Source organism: Podarcis muralis, chromosome 12 (assembly GCF_964188315.1).
Source record: "Podarcis muralis chromosome 12, rPodMur119.hap1.1, whole genome shotgun sequence".
Lineage (NCBI taxonomy): Eukaryota > Metazoa > Chordata > Lepidosauria > Squamata > Lacertidae > Podarcis > Podarcis muralis.
Window position 1 is genome coordinate 8,270,058 of NC_135666.1, and position 6,000 is coordinate 8,276,057.

Sequence of the window (6,000 nt, forward strand, 5' to 3'; positions counted from 1 at the left end):
AACAGAGCCACATTTAAAGAACAGTTCTGCTGCAAAGAATTGTGAGGCTGTTGTTTACCACCCACCCTACGCACAGTTCAGCACCCTTAAAAACCACATATCCCAAGATTCTTGGGAGGGGGGGAGCAAATGTACTTAAAATGTATGCTGTACACACTGCCCCAGCGACGCCATTTGTATTCCATGAGTTTGGGTCCTTCTTCCTGCATATCCTATCCGTACATGTGCACACAATGGACATATATACCTGATCGTAAACTCTAGTCCACAACCACGTTGGCCACCACTGACCTGTTTGCCTTTCAGTCTCATTCAGATGTTTGGACACGAATATGAACACTGATCAAACTTCCGGCATTCGCCTTGACAAATGCATGTAAAACTTAAAAACCGCAAATTGTGCTTACTTCTACAACACACAAGCCAACGAGAAAGTCCAGTTGTAGCAATGGTTCCTCAGGACTAAGTCCCGTCGGTCCCAACAGGACTTACTTCCTAGTAAGGATGCTTAGCCTTGAGGCCAAGAAGGATGACACAAACATGCTTCGCTTCAGTTTAACTGGCTTGTGCCCATTTCCATAGCCACAGTCAGATCAATCAAAGGACCAGAACATCGAAATCTGCCTTGTATTGAAAGCAGGGAAATATTTCTTGCCCTACCTGGAGATGCCAGAAATTTAACCTGGGACCTTCTGAGCTCATATACTGATATCAGAACCGAGGAACAACTTTGATGGAGTGACTCCAGATTGCTTCACAGGAATGAGAACATCCTTTCAAAGCACACCTAATATTCTTCTCTCCCACTGTTTCTCATCACAAATATTCAGCAAGTATTGTTTAAATGAGCAGCGATATTTGTGTAAGGTCGGGGACCAAATGGTAATCTTAGAAGCACATGCAGATTCTCTCCAAAGAGTAATATATGACTGGCACATCCAAGAATGTCAAGCCAGTTGAGATGGCTTGTAAGGAGAATCTGGACCCACCGGTCATTTTTTTCATACGCGATGAGCACAGCCCCACTGAGATCAATGAGTGGGTCTTACTCTGAGTAAGTGTGCATAAAACAGCAGTCTTAAATCAGCTGGTGCTTCAGTGAGCTTGCAGGCAAGTGCAAAACACTGATTGCCCGACAATCTCAGCAGCGGAGAGAGGTTCTAATGCGCTTGCAGCCATCTCACGTTAAGAATGTTCATTGAGTCCATCAGGATTCAAATGCCCAACGTGGAAGCAAGCTGTTTTTGAGCTCAGCAGTTGCTAACCTGCGCTGCATTTTAGATTGGGGTTGCACAGATTATGTGGATCAGGGTTTCCATTGCCTTCACATGCCCAAAACCCTGGAGAGCAGCTGCGAAGGCAGTGTAGGTGATACTGAACTGCATGGACCATTAGTCTGACTCAGTAGAACACAGCTTGCTCCAGCACCCATATATGTATGTGTGAATATGAATATAAATACTCACCCACACACAATCAAACAAACAAACAAACAAACAAGGTATGTATATTTGACTATGTCCCCTCTTGGGAGATGTAAAGGTGCTCACAATATTATTACACAAACAATGACTACTGATCTGAAGGGATAAATATTCCATTCAATATCAGAGGCAGCGTGACATGGTGAATGCCCTTTGCTTTGGAGGAAAAGCAAAAAAGAGGGCTTCTTGCACTGATTCATTAAAAAAATCATTAATTTTATTTGTGTGCTGCTTTTGCATGCATACAAACACACACACACGCAAACAAATCACACTCCAAGTGGCTTACAAAAAAGAAACAGGGATGCACTTCAAACAAGCACTACTATAACCATTTCATTATAACATAGGGAAACAATAGCAAATAGAATAGCATACCCCCAAAAAACAACCCCACATTCCAATACTATAAATATAGCAACAAGCAGCATCTAATAGCAAAATTAACAAGGGAGCTTCATAGTTTCACCTTAGTCCTAGAAACCCTCAGTTCTTCAGACCTGGTTTGTTTTCCGGAGAAGTCTGGCTGGCCCGCGTGAGAAATGGGATTGCAAACTAGCTGGGCCTGAACCACTGGGGAATCCAGGGTTCAAATCCTGGCTCAGCCACGTAATGCACTGGGTGACCTTGGGCCAGTCACAGTCTTTTGGCCTAACCTACCTCACAGGGTTGGTGTGACTGGGGGAAAATGGGAAGAGACCTGCATGCACCGCCTGGAGCTCCTTAAAGGAAAGGAGGAATCAAAATGCAATAAAGAAATAACCACACTTTTCAACAAGCCCGCATTAAATCCCAGTGTAAAACTTGTGTTTCCTACTGTTGGGCTTAGGTGAGAGTTTTTGTGAGCTCCCACACCGGAAGGTCAGGAGTTCGAATCCCCACGACAGGGTGAGCTCCCGTTGCTCGGTCCCAGCTCCTGCCAACCTAGCAGTTCGAAAGCACACCAGTGCAAGTAGATAAATAGATACCGCTCTGGCGGGAAGGTAAACGGCATTTCCGTACGCTGCTCTGGTTCACCAGAAGCGGCTTAGTCATGCTGGCCACATGACCCGGAAGCTGTACGCCGGCTCCCTCGGCCAATAAAGCGAGATGAGCGCCACAACCCCAGAGTCGGCCACGACTGGACCTAATGGTCAGGGGTCCCTTTACCTTCTGCATGGACTGGTTGCATGGCAACATGTCCAAATATAGAGAGGCTTCCCAGAGCCATAGTCTGAGCATTTACCAGGGGATCATAATTTTGCTCTGTGTTCCTTACCATGCATGCTGTGGTCCTGCACACAGACTTCCAGTTAAAGATGACACAGAAAGAGATAAATATTAGAATCGTTCTACTAAGGAGAGCATCATTCGCAAGTGGAGTTTCAGACCTAAGCACCACACATCCACCTTCTTAAGCAAAAAACTAGGACATCTTTGCAAAAGGGTTCCCTTACTCCCTTACTTATTTAAACTGCAGCTGCACAATATGGTTAGTTGCATTTATTCGTCGCTTTCCCCCCCCAAGGAAAATGGTCTGGAAGCGCCTTACAAATCCACAACAGGCCAAACCAGTCTAGACCATCATTTTCACACCAAAAGCGCTGAAAACATCGGAACCAGCTGCCCAAAGGGCGATGTGGGGAAGCGCACAAAACACGCACACGAAAACACACAAGGATCCGTTCTGGAGGAAGTTTTAACCCTTTCCTCCTCAGAGGGATTCCTTCTCCTCCTCCTCCAAATTATTTTTAGAAAATAAACCTACTCGCCTCAAGGAGAATCGCTGCGTTTAACTCCCAGCCCCCAATAAATCTCGCTGGATCCACAACAAGCCCTTTCAGCAACGTCCATTTGTTTTCAAAAGCAATGGAATTACTTAATCGGAAGAGGTTTGAATGCAATCTTCATCTCACGCCGAAGTCAATGTCAAAACTCCCATTTGCTTTGACTGGCTGTGCCTTCCACGCAGCCCCTTCTAAACACCCAACCCTGTGGCGGTCTAAAATCCCTAGAAACCAACGGCTTAACCGGTTTGTGAATCGGGTTATTTGTTACCTATCAAGTCTGGGGTGTTTGTTTTGTTTTATTTGCAAATTACCAGCCATGTTGCATCGAAAGGAGACGTGAGCTACATACCAACACGCTGTCCTGGGAGCCTGGCTCGGCTTTATCTCCTCCCCTCCCCCCCCCACCAAAATCCATATATTTAGACACACTCCACTTTCATCACCCCAGTTATTATTATTTTTTAAAAAAGCCAAGCCCATATCACCTCTCTATCCCGGCATGGTTCTTGCGGAGGTCGCCAAAGAGCGCGCCCGCGCGTTTGCGCATCTCCGCCTGCCCGTTGCATTCGTCCTCCAGCTGTGTGTTTGTGTCTCGTTGTGTGTGATCCCTATGCAAGAATTTAATTCCCAGGCAGAAGTGAAAGCCCAAGCACGCCGCGGTCCTGCAGTATCGCCGCCCGCGCCGGCTCGTCGCTCGCTCGTCTCCCTCCCCCGTTTTAATTCTTGCAAACCTTTCCAGATTTTTTTCCCCCTTCAAAGCATCGACTTTGCAAGAAAAGCGATTCGTGCAAGCAAGTCTCTGTCATTTCCCTGATTCCTTAGCCTCCAAAATACACACACACACATACACACGCTCCAATCTCCTGTAGCCCAAAGGGAATGGGGTGAATTATCTATCGATGGGGTGACCCGTAGCTTCGAGGGCGCAGGGTTGCCTTACCATTGCAGTCCCGAGGTGGAGATCCCGCGATCGGCAGCTGGACGCCCTTGGATCTCCAGCCGAGGAAGGCGAACTGCAGTCTTGTCTGGAGCAGTCCTCGGCGGCTGGGGCTCCTTTAGCGAAACGAGAGAGATTTCAAAAGGGTCTTTCCTCCCCACGGCTTGGCGAACAGCTGCTGCAATGGCATCAGTGCATTGCAGTGCAAAAAAAAAAAAAAAAAAAAAAAAAACCTGCCCAGGCAAGCAGAGAAAGAGATGTGTGTGTGCGCTCGCTATTATTATTTTTTAAATAAATAAATCAGAAATCAACTCGGCTGCGAAGGAATTAACATTCACTCCCAGTCCTCAGCGCTGCCTAGCGCCTTGAAACGAGGGACCAGGAGTTCCCACGCCGTTGGGACGTGCCCGCGAAGGCATTTGCCTCGCAAAAAAATATTTATACTGAGGGTGGTGCGCTTTGTGGGTTTTTAAAACTTATTTCCTTTGAAATGGAGTGGTTTTTGAAAATTATATCATTTGCTTGCTTCGCGCTATTTTCTTTTTTTAAAAAAGGGTTTGACCCCGATCAAGCAAGATGCGAAGCCGAATCCGGATCTAACAAGACATCGCTTGGAAGGTCTCTGTGCGCAAACCTGCCCAGGCAGGACTGCCCGGCTCTCGCGCGTCCTGCAGAAAAATTGCCAAGTATTCCTCGCCCTGCAAAGAGAGGGGAGTGGGAGAGAAGGGGGGCAGGCGATGGGAAGAGGCCTGAGCCAATGGCTTGAGAGGGGTAGAGATGGGAGAGCCAATGGGCTGGAGGGAGAGGCGTGGCCTATTCAAACCAGCTGTTTAAGTCAAACTCTTGGTATCCAAAACTGCGTTCAGATTCTTTCTCTCTGAGTTAAAGGTTGCGTGGAGCTGGAAAGTGGGTGATAGCTCCATGAGGACTGCCGGCATGAAAGTCTTCTTTGACTTTGAGAAAGAGAGAGAGAATATCAATCCATCAGTTTACTGTACTAGCCAAGGTAAAGGGACCCCTAATCATTAGGTCCAGTCATGACCAACTCTGGAGTTGCGGCACTCATCTCGCTTTATTAAGCCACTTCTGGCGAACCAGAGCAGCGCACGGAAACGCCATTTACCTTCCCGCCGGAGCGGTACCTATTTATCTACTTGCACTTTGGCGTGCTTTCGAACTGCTAGGTTGGCAGGAGCAGGAACCGAGCAACGGGAGCTCACCCCGTCGCGGGGATTCGAACCGCTGACCTTCCGATCAGCAAGCCCTAGGCTCAGTGGTTTAACCCACAGCGCCACCCGCGTTCCATGTACTAGCCAAAGGCCATGACAAATCAATACCATGCCATCAGTTTAAAATTTAACTCAAAGAGCTGCAAATAAAAACAGCAGCCAAGACAACTGATAACAGCAATACCAACACAGTTACACTAATGAAATTTCAGTTTAGACCTTGGAAAACCCCTTACAATTCACAGCAATTTTATTCGGTTCCTAATTTTTTATTATTATTATTTTGCCACTGGAGAAAAAGAGCTACTTTAGGTGTCACTAAGACATTGCTGTCACACAACAACCCCTGAACCCTTTCTATCAGGGAGAACCTGTTTTCTTGTACCAACAGGGATTTTAGAAAATGCCTCTTTGGATCATTGTGTAAAGGACAAGTGGACATATAATGAGGAATATCTTCCACCTGAGGCTGAAAAATAGATTGTATATAACTATATATAGATGCAATGGGAAGAGGAGGAGTCACCCAGTGTGGTTTATTCTCAGTGAAAATCATCAGTGCCCTTTACTCTGAGGGGTCA

The 6,000-nt window shown here is 46.7% G+C and overlaps 1 protein-coding gene across 10 annotated transcripts in view; it reads right to left on the minus strand.

The window, feature by feature from the left end:
• The window catches only part of ADCYAP1R1 (ADCYAP receptor type I), a 138,856-nt gene extending 134,000 nt beyond the window's left edge, over positions 1–4,856 (minus strand). For 4 of the 10 annotated variants that reach the window (XM_028750780.2, XM_028750779.2, XM_028750783.2 and 1 more), the window contains exon 1: positions 4,194–4,856. The gene's annotated coding sequence lies outside the window, so the exon portion shown is untranslated. Of the gene's footprint in view, positions 1–3,738; positions 3,973–4,193 lie in introns of those variants that run through there. The other 6 variants (XM_028750782.2, XM_028750781.2, XM_028750778.2 and 3 more) reach the window with 4 other exon arrangements.
• Positions 4,857–6,000: the final 1,144 nt, after the last annotated feature.